Source organism: Lycium ferocissimum, unplaced genomic scaffold (genome assembly GCF_029784015.1).
Source record: "Lycium ferocissimum isolate CSIRO_LF1 unplaced genomic scaffold, AGI_CSIRO_Lferr_CH_V1 ctg7077, whole genome shotgun sequence".
NCBI lineage: Eukaryota > Viridiplantae > Streptophyta > Magnoliopsida > Solanales > Solanaceae > Lycium > Lycium ferocissimum.
Genome location: NW_026726623.1, coordinates 12,584 through 24,565, shown reverse-complemented (window position 1 = coordinate 24,565; position 11,982 = coordinate 12,584).

Genomic DNA, 11,982 nt, shown 5'->3' with positions numbered 1-11,982 from the left:
CATTTGATGAGGTGGATGCCACGTGGCATGCCACCTCAAAGACCCCTAACTCATTTTACATCTCCACTCTATTTGTTCTTACACCACTAAAATATCCTTCGCCACCACCACCATTACCGCCATTTAGTTGGTTGATCGGGAAAAAAAAAATTCCTTCTAATTCTCCTCCCTCCCCACCCCTCCAACATATGTATGTTTCTTCTTTGTATTCCAAAATAGATCTACACAAAAGAACAATAGAAAGTATTTTGCCTTTTTAAAATTCATGTTATAGATAGATCAAACAAACAAATTACGGGTTTATTAACGACAAATTCTAAAATGGTTCTTCAGCCAGTTTACAGATCCCGATATAACAACACACTAATTATATAAAAATAAACACTAAATGGCACTATTTCAGGTATCGAAAACATGATCGTGAGCACTAGCACAGTTGATTGTCTAGTTGTAGGGCTTAAAAGTATAATTTTACTGCATAAAAACAAGAAATCGCAAAAGTGTGTGAAAGTAAGGATGAATGTCTTTAGACAGCGAAGAGAACGACGCGTAATCTTAGCTCTTACGACGGCAAGTCATTTCCCCCAATCCGTTGGAATTTTTTTTCCCCATCAACCAATTAAATGACGGTAATGGTGGCCATGGTGGTGGATAGAAAGGACATTTTAGTGATGAAAGAACAAATAGAGGGGAAAAATAAAATGAGTTAGGGGTGCTGAGGTGGCATCCACTTCATCAAAATGTTAGCTGCCATGTAGGATTGAATGTCCGCCTTGGACAACTTAACAAGGAGGGTTATATTTAGACGAATAGTATAACGGCAGGGGTATATTTGGACCCAAAGTATGGAGAGCCGTATATTTGGCACCTTTTCGGTTTATATTTAGTACGTAATTAAGGCAAAAAGTTTATAGACGGAATAATTTCAGAATTTTGGACCTTTTATTACTTTATATTAAAAATAATTAAATTATTATTATTTATATCATAATATTTCGGCATGATATTCAATATTTCATTATTTTTAGTGGTGTATGTCTTTGTTATTTTTTGTCCTTTTTTCCTCCCGCTCAATTGATTCCCAAATTGGACTTGAAGATGTGAAATATGAGTGCTATCAATGAGTGTCATCTTTTTTTTTTCTTTTTTTTTTTTTTTTTTTTTGCACTTTTGGAATCGATAAATGCTACGTTTTCTTGAAAAAGAAAATGTAGAGGATTAATAGGCACTAGGCAGTACAAGGCATATTTTCCCCTATCTTTTAGGAATTAAAATAGAAAAAGATGCACAAAATACTCATGTTAGTTAGGGTATTTTTTTTTTTTTATTATTTTTTTTTTTTGCACTTTTGGAATCGATAAATGCTACGTTTTCTTGGAAAAGAAAATGTAGAGGATTAATAGGCACTAGGCAGTGCAAGGCATATTTTCCCCTATCTTTTAGGAATTAAAATAGAAAAAGATACACAAAATACTCATGTTAGTTAGGGTATCTAGCACTTTTTTTATTGACATTGAAAACATATAGTGAAATTTCTTATAAATTTTGATGATCATAAATAGGTATGTGCTGATTGTTTAAGCAGCAAAGATTTTGTATTTTATACACAAATGCAAGTATAAGAATGGTCCAGTTTTTTTACCACTGCATGATATTGTGTTTAGATTTGGTTCTGTTCGAATTTATGTGACATTGTTCGGATTTAAGCATTTAAATCTTGATTGTAAATTTAGGTTTTTTTTTTTTTAAGCAAAAGGATCACACAGCAGCAGCTGGTGATGTTTTTTTATTAACCAAAACAAATATTTACAGGAAGAAAGTCTAAAGCAAAAACTAAAATCTAAAGTTAAACTATATACAATGTGATGCAGAAATTATCAAAGCTCCACTCTAAATGCATAGTAGTCATTAACAGCTGCCTTGGATTGATGTCACTATCAGTCACCCCAAGCTCTCACCAGGTGCTATGTTATCAAATCCAAATGAATAACTCAAGCAATCAGTATGACAAACTATTCAACAGGTGTAACTTTGCAACTTCTGCCTTCAATCATGCACTGCTATAGTGGAAATCACCAGCCTGAATCCTATAAAACAACTACAAAATTATCTAACAGATCCCTTCTAGTAGGATGAACAGATAAACTGTTAACACCACACACTAGATACAATCTTAGCCAACTCTATAGTTTATCAGGTGTTGTCATTCACACTGTGTAGTCCATGTCAATACCTAGTCTGGTTCCCTAGGTTTATTCTCTAAAAATTTGATGTATCATCCCGCACTCTTATCACTGTTAAGGATCTTCCTTGCACCTACTGGCAATTCCATAAACTGCTCAAAGGCGAATAGAGCCTGCAAAATCAAACACTAAGTTAGTTAAATAATCTGCCAGTGCATTGAGGGATGCCTTCCCTCAGAATGTGAGCAAACTGCACTGGCCCTTTATTGCTCCATTGCTTGATCAACCTCACTTCCACACTAATCTGACTGTAATTTTAGACATGTAATTCCTAGTTTTTTCTCCCATATTTTGCACCTACGTAAAAAGAATTATATGTCAAAATAATTAATAATTGAAAATATTTAAAAGACATATAAAAAGAGCCGACAAAAAAAATTATTTGGCTTTCAAATTTAAAACGTATCACATAAATTAAAATGGAGGAAATATATATTTAAGGTAACAAGTGAGAGCTAGCACAAGGGGGCAAATGAATTGTGCACTTTAGTGTAGAAAGGAATGATTTTCACCCCCAACTTTGCCGTAAAAATTAAACTCCTCTCTCCACTTTGAACAATAGTTATTCTCTTCCCTTATCCTAATTAAATTTTTTAAATTCCAATTTTAACCTTACATTATCAACTTGTCTTTTTACCTTTTAGTTCTTTAAAATCATGATATTTTTTATCTCCTTAAACTATGTAACAAATTTTCTATAAGAAAATAAATATTATTTTCGAGGCTAAAAACGAAAAGTAAAAAATGCTAATTGAGTATATAACTTAATATCGTTTTATAATGAAATAAATGGGAAGAATAAGAACTTGTTTTATTAATAATTATCAAAACTCTATCTCTATTTATACAAGTAAAAAAACATGTAATAATAACTCTATAAATATATTCCAATACAGGTAATACAAAATAATTAATAAAAATAGAGGTGTATTCTATAACAAATTCCTAAAAGATTATCTATTTGTTTTATAAATAAATTTAGTTATAAGCCTTTTTGCACTTTTTTTTTTTACAAAATAATTAATAAAAATAGAGGTGTATTCTATAACAAATTCCTAAAAGATTATCTATTTGTTTTATAAATAAATTTAGTTATAAGCCTTTTTGCACTTTTTTTTTTCATTTTAAAACCAGAAGTCTTGAATATTTTTTTTTTCATCAACCCATAGAATTAATGTGATTAACGTCTATTAGATTTACTAATTAAACAAAATACTTTTTCTCTTCCCCTTATTTTTCATTTTTGTATTTTGTACTTAGCAAAATATTTTTCCCCTTCCCTATTTTCTCATTTTTGTATTTCTGACTCAATTCAGATACTCTCCTTTGAGTTTAACATCCCTTTAATGCTTGTATGTATTTGAAGTTCATGAGAAATTTCAAAAAAAAAAAAATGGAAGGAACCAAAGTAAAACTAAGAGGTGAATAATTCTTACGTCTTTATTTTTTCCTTTTTTGTTATTATTAATCGGAAGGTAAATTTAATATTTTTTTCGCTTTATGCAGTGATTTTGATTTTTTTTTCTCTACATCCATGGTCTTAGAGAAAGATTCACGGGTAAAAAAACAAGTACACTATGTTTTTATTTACTTTGTTTTTCCTTTTCAGGTCTATAGACTCTTCTTGACCTATTCAGTGCCTTTGGTTATCTTCTTGTGAATTTTTAAAAACATTTGACATATTTAAAATCCTTCTTCAGTCATCAGTGAGAGTAGTATTATTTTTTAGTGAGTTATATTGTTTTTTTGTTTAGTTAATCAACATGTAGTTTTCATAATTTTTGTTAAACCTTTTTACTTTGTGCTTTTAACTGTTCTGATTTATATTTTTGCTTTTGTATCAAGTTAATACTCTCAGTGAGATGCTTGAGGCTAACAAACACGTGTTATATTTTTTTTGTCCTTTTATTTTATCCTTTTATCCATATTTTTTCTTTCTTTTCAGTAGATTTACAATTTCTATTAGCATGTTCATTCTACATTTTTGCATTTAAATTGTAAAATTTTATTTCTTTGGTAGAAAAATATTTTAAATTAAATGTAGGAATTAATGTCTATACCATTTATACTACTCATCATCAATTTATTTTGTACTTTTTTATTAAATTTTTTTATCTTTGTATTTGTATGAGAATTTCGCGCATTCAAGTGCACTAGTACTCTATTAATTAAAAAAAAAAAAAAATGACACATACGCTCAACCCAACCGTCAGAACCCTTGCATTCATTCTTTTCTTATTAACTTTCAGATGTGAGTCCTAATCAAGGCGGGGGCTATTCTCTTCAAACTACTTGCCGCAATATATTGGAGAATGAATATGGTCATGAAGTCTCTAAAGTTTGAAGGTTAACGCGAGAAAAGTGATAAATTTTCTTTTTATGTTTGGAACTGATCAACTTCATTTACGCGAAGAAAAACATATGGTCATGGAGCAAAGTAAATGAGATGTGCTAATGTTTTATTTATATTCTCATTGAAGGATTATGATACACAACCGGCGGATAGGAACACATGGGATCACAATGCTGGACAAAAAAAAGTGGCATGTGATGTGAAGCCAATGGGTTAAATCAACTTGAGAGAATTTTTTCTAACTGTCGCTATTGCAAATATTTCCTTGCATTTCAACAGGTTTAGACCAAATTATAGTATACTGTAAGATCTAACATAATTTATTCAATCTATATATATATATATATATATATATATATATATATATATATATATATATATATATATATATATGTTTGTCTTAGTCAAATTGGTCATTATGTTGTTCCTTTACATTGTCACCGAGTTTCAGGTATTTGAAAATTCTAAATAACATTCCATTTGAACAGGAAAAAAATGATTCTATTCTAATGGACAACAAATCAATGCGAAACTTGGCAGAATGCCCATTTACCAAATATTTTTAAAAATCACACGTCTACTACAAATAAGCCATAACCCACAACGGTTCTATTTTACAAATAATAGCCTCTCACAAGTATCCATTAAATAAATGATGAACTCTGATAATATCTTCCAACGTGTTAGTGGGGAATTCGAATAAAGTAAACACTTTGTTAGTGGTGTACGTCTATTTGTTATTCTTTGTCCTTTTCCCCTCCTTTTCAATTGATTCCCAAATTGAATATGGGTGCTGTCAATGAGTGTCGTTTTTTTGTTTTTTTTTAAAACATTTTTGGAATCGATAAATGCTACGGTTTCTTGGAAATGAAAATGAAGAGGATCAGTAGGCACTAGGCAGTACAGAAAATTTTTACAATGGGTGAGGCATAGATATGACATGATATGTGAGGGAGTATTTTATTATAATTATATTGTGGGCCCCACCACTTCATGCTCTTCCTGCTCTTCCTTTCTTCTTCCACGTTTTTTGTCATTTCTCTCTCCTCTTTCCTCTTTTTTCTCATTTTCTTTTTTTGCATCAATTTTAAAATTAATTTTATTATACGCAGATCAAATTTTTTTAAGATATCCTTCCGTTTTATTATTTATCTTTTCCATTTTTTCTTTAAAAAAATCAGTTAAACTCCGTACAAGTTTAAAAGAAAATAATTGGCACTCCAAAAAAAAATTAATGCAAAAATTGATAAGCAAAAATGAATGTAGGATGCTTTTAAAAGTAAAATCACCTTAGAAAATTTATTAGAATTCTTTTTTTCTTTTTTCTTTTGGTATATATTATTCAAAGTTGCTACATTTTGTACCCAAAAAATTCAAAGTTCTAAGTGTCATCAAAGTACACCCTGAATTTAGTGGTGTGCAAAAATCGATTTAACCGATAAACTGAACAGATTTTTTTTTATTGGTTTAGCAATCTATTTGGTTAAGGATTTTTTAAGTTCTAAGTTCGCTCGATTTCAAATTTTAAGTTCATAAAACTTAGAACTTAGAAAATCATTAACCAAATAGATTATAAATCAATAATTTTTTTTTCGGTTCAGTTTATAGGTTAAACCTATTTTTGCACACCACTAAATTCAGGGTCTACTTCGGTGACACTTAGAACTTTGAATTTCTCGGGTACAGAATGTAGCTTCATTTTTTGTTATCAGTTTTACATTAATTTTTTTTTTTTTGTGCCAATTATTTTCTTTTAAACTTGTACGAGAGTTTAACGATTTTTTAAGAAAAAAAGGTAAATAATAAAATGGAAGAATATCTTAAAAAAATTTGATCTGCATTTAATAGAATTGATTTTAAAATTGATGAAAAAAATGAGAAAAAAGAGAAAAGAGGAGACAGAAATGACAAAACAAAACGTGGAAAAAGAAGGGAAGAGCATAAAGTGGTGGGGCTCACAATATAATTATAATAAAATACTCCCTCACATACCATGTCATATCTATGCCTCACCCATTGTAAAGTTTTTCGGCAGTACAGGGCATATTTTCCCATATCTTTTAGGAATTAAAATAGAAAGTTAATTTCTCAAATGGTCATTGAACTTATAGAGAAGTTCTACTAAAGCAACTTTTGAATTTTTTGGACAATAAGGTCATTAAACTATGTCCTTGTTTCCAATAAATTAAATTAACTAATTTTTAGACATAAAATCCCTTAATCCATATATAAATTATAAAACCTATTACCTAGGCACAATTTTTAGATACTTCCAAAATTCTTGTTCAAGTTTTAATAATAAATAGAAATATTCAAATAATATTTCAAGCTATAAGAATAAAATATAATCGTTCAAACTTTAAGAATGCTATAAGTTGATTTTTTTTTGTTATATCAACATCTTTTGAACTATTTTGATATTTTTCTATTGTTCAAGTCAAGTTAAATATTTTATTGAATAGAAGTGCTTGGACATAATTGAAACACATGAGACGTTATATAAATTCATGATGCATGTAGATATTATTTTCGGTATATATATACATATATATATATATATATATATATATATATATATATATATAGAGAGAGAGAGAGAGAGAGAGAGAGAGAGAGATTAGAACGAGATTGGTTTATTGGTAAAATATTTGGATAGATTTTCTCAAGAAAAAAATCGTGTTGGATAACAACGTAGCAAAAATGAAAACACTTTTATAATTAGTTGTATATATGCGTTCTAAAAATATAAAATGTTTACATTAATTGTAATCCACTTATTTATAAAACTTAAATAAAATCAAAATATTACAAGTTCACCTCAAGAAAATAAAAATACTATATATTTTCTTTTATTATTGAAAATTTTATATATCAGGGAGAATAGTTTACAATCAGTTAAAAAACCTATAGTTAAGCTATGTATGCTCGGTTCTATTACCATTCAACCGTATCCTCTTATTGTCCATTGAGATATAATTTTGCAATATTAAGAAAGTTTTATTCAAATTAATATTTCACATTTTGAAAGTAAAATAGAAATATTCAAATGGGTTTTATAATTTAAAAATGAGTTAAGGGGTTTTTATGTCAAAAAATGGATCGTTTTACTTTTTTTTTGGAAACATGGACATAATTTAATGACTTTATTGTCCAAAAAAATTCAAAAGTTACTTTAGGGGGACTTTCCTACAAGTCCAATGGCCGTTTGTGGAATTGACTCTTAAAATAGAGAAGATAGACAAAATACCTTTTTTTTTGTTTGTTTTAATCCCTCCCCCAGGAGCTGCTTCCTTTAAGCTGGTGGCTGTTCGAAATATGTTGAATTTGAAAGTGAAGAACGCTTATCATTTAACCCCCCCTTGTCTGACAAAATACTCACGCTAGTTATGGTATCTAGCACTTTTTTTATTGACGTTGAAAACATATGGTGAAATTTCATATAAATTTTAATGATCATAAATAGGTATGTGCTGATTGTTTAAGCAGCAAAGATTTTGTACTTTATACACAAATGCAAGTATAAGAATGGTCTAGTTTTTTACCACTGCATTGTATTGTGTTTAGATTTGGTTCTGTTCGAATTTATGTGGCATCGTTCAGATTTAAACATTTAAATATTGACTATAAATTTAGACATGTAATTCCTAGATTTTTTTCCCCCATATTTTGAAACTACGTAAAAAGAATTATATGTCACAATAATTAATAATTTAAAATATTTAAAAGACATGTATAAAAAGATCCGATAAAAAAAAAATTATGTGACTCTCAAATTTAAAATGTGCCGCATAAATTAAAACGAAGAAAGTATATATTTAAGGTAAAAAGTGATAGCTAGCACAAGGGGGCAAATGAATTGTGCACTCTAGTGTCGAAAGCAATGGTTGAAAATCATTTTTCAGTCCCCAACTTTGCTTTAAACATTAAATTTCCCCTCAATTTTGAACAATAGTCATTCTCCCCCATTTATCCTAATTAGCTTTTTTAAATTTCAATTTTAACCTTACATTATCAACTTTTCTTTTTTTCTTCTTTTATTTCTTTAAAATCATGATATTTTTTATCTCCTTAAGCTGTGTAACAAATTTCCTATAAGGAAATAAATATTATTGTCGAGGCCGAAAACAAAAAGTAAAAATACTAATTGAGTATATAACTTAATATCGTTCTATAATGAAATAAATGAGAAGAATAAGAACTTCTTTTATAAATAATTATCAAAACTCTATCTGTATTTATACAAATAAAAATAATAGGTAATAATAACTTTATAACTATATTCCAATGCAGATAATACAAAATAATTAATAAAAATAGAGGTATATTCTATAACAAATTCTTAAAAGATTATCTATTTGTATTATAAATAACTTTACTTGTAAGCCTTTTTTCACAAAAAAGTAGTATAAATGTCTAAATTTTGTTGATAGCTTGCTGATCTTAGGAACGTGACGTGGTACAATTATTATTTTTCTTTTGTTTTATTCCTCATGTTTCAGTTCTTCTTTTTTTAATTTTTAAAACCAGAAGTCTTGAATTTTTTTTTCCTCTACCCCTAGAATTAATGTGATTAACGTCTATTACTTTAATAATTAAAGCAAAATACTTTTTTCTCTTCAATAAATTTTATTTTTTTATAAATAGATACTATATAGATGAATAATTCTCCCTATCCCCATTTTCTCATTTTTGTATTTCTTAAGGAATTCAGATACTCTCCTTTGAGTTTTTGTGGGGGGTTTTAATGCTTGTATGTATTTTAAAGCTTTACATGGGGAGATATTTCAAAAAAAAAAAAAAAAATTGAAGGAATCAAAAGTAAAACTAAGAGGTGGATAATTCTTACGTTTTGTTTTTTTCCTTTTTAGTACGATTAATCGGAAAAAAAATTTTTATTTTTTTTTGCTTTATGCAGTAATTTTGAACCTTTTTTTTTTCTCTTTTACATCCATGGTCTTGGAGAATGATTCTACGTAAAAAATATCAAGTACACTATGTTTTTATTTACTTTGTTTTTTCCTTTCAGGTCTATGAACTCTTCTTGACCTATTCAATGCCTTTAATTATCTTCTTGTGAATTTTTAAAAACACATTGACATATTTTAACAAATCCTTCAGTCAAACGAGAGTAGTATTATTTTTTAATGAGTTATATTCTCTTTTTTGTTTCTACCTAAGTTTTGTCTTTATATATATTTGGATAACTTTGGACTAGGGGCAAAAATCTATTTTCTACATAATAACATGATTATATTAACTAATTACTAAATCTATAGATATATATTAAATATAAAAGAAATCAAATTTCATGTATACCTTGGTAAACAATCTGTAAGTTGCTTTATGTATCTGCACACAAGGTTTTAATAGTTATATGAGAATTAATAGAATAAGCATATATATAAAAGATTAATGATTAGGCAATCAAACCTTATATCACATAAATTGGCATTTTGTAAGTTTGTACTATTAATTTCAAATGATTGATAAAATAATCAATATAAAACTCATAATCTCTCATATAAATGTTTGCTCAAGTTTTTATACACTTAATAGTTTTTCTTGAGTTTAAGTAGAGGGTAAAGTTGTCCTATTTTAAATAGTTCAAGAGCAAATTGGTCTCATTTGATCTCTATCTTTAAAAATGCACCAACTAAAAGCACGAAGGATAAAGTAAAGATATTTAACGTAGTTGATGGGCATTTTCTAGCCTTAACTTGACTAACGAGAATATTTAATATTGTCAACCATTAATATATAAATGGTGAAAAGATATACACTCTGAAACAACTTAACTTCCAAGTTCCAACTATATCATACGGTGGAATAGATTGAACGAATAACTAAACCATTTTTCGGATTTATTTTAATGCAGGTTAGCCGTGGTGGCGATGTCCTTTATATCATTACCAAAAATTATCCAAAACGCGAAAAATAATGAATCAACAAAGTCCCAACAAAAAATTTGTCTTACATAAGAAGGAATAACATTCTAAACCAAATTACCCTCATTCGAAACATATACAAAAAATAGTAGAGGATATAGGGGCAACTAGTACAATTCTAAACAAAGCAAAAAAAATGTCATTGTTGGCATGTATCTAAAAGATGGCATCATTATCCGGTCAAGCCTATAAGGACCTTTAGCGTAGCTAGTCCTTCATTACCACGCCATGAGAAACTTAGTTTGGTATTATCAAACTTGGTTTGCTCGAGCTTCACCCACTTGATTTCCTTCTCTATAACAATGTTGAATGATGCAATTACCTTTCCTCGGTTTTTTCCGCTTTCATTGAAAACTTTTAAGCTTGTAAATGTAACCAAAAACAACCTCATTGAATAATTCAAGACCTATCACATTTTGGGACTTTTCTCTTTAAAAAAAAATGAAAAAGAACTTTCGTGCCTAGGGCTAACGCCGGGCATGATAAATAGAACATTCTACTCCAATTACCTAGATGATCTCTAAAACATTGATTTAGGCAATTGGTCCCTCGGTCTTCTTATTACTATACTCAACGATTTTCAATTTGAACGAATAAGAGAGATAAAAATGGCCTTTTTCTGAATTGAACTTGCAGAACATGCTTTGTAACTTTTAATTACAGTTTAAAGAAGATTAAATAAGACAAAAAATTGTTTCTGCTTGGTGGTCACGTTAAGTCTCGTGAAGTCGAACTTATAATAAGCCTCTTTTGTTGATCTTTAAAAAAGGGAAAATAACACTTTCAACTTATACAAAAGAATTTGAAGCAAACTCCTGTCTAGAATAAATATGCTAGGGAGCATAAGTACATTTCTTTCATTTAAAATATATGTTTAGGGAGACTTTTTGTGTATACTCATTGAGTTCTAAGGATCACGTAGTTATGTGTTCGATGACAAAGTCACATGAGCATATACATGTGAAAATTTCCTTTTGAGTCCCAATGTTAATGCCTTCTTTGATAAGATGTACTTTGCATTATTTTGAGCAGGTAAAAAATTGTTTTGGTTCGAAGTACAAAAGATCACACATCTTATCTTTAAATCCAGAATCATGCCAGTGTCTAGTTCCGAACATGCACTGTGTTGTTGGAAAATGTACAAACATGCTATTTTATTGAAACCCTCATGAACTATCTAAAAAGGCTGAAACTGCAAATCACCATAAGGCATCCACTGCAACAATTAAAGACGAACATTAAACAATAAAGACTTACAAAAACAAATCAACAAATATATACGAATCAAACAAAAGCCAATAAATTCAAAAACAAAAAATCTCAAATCCCTAGGATAAAAACTAAATACACAATTAAACTTTTAAGAAAAACATTGAGAAAAACGGGAATTTCAAAGGGAGAAATCAATGACTTATGTTACCTCCATGCCTATCGTTTTTGT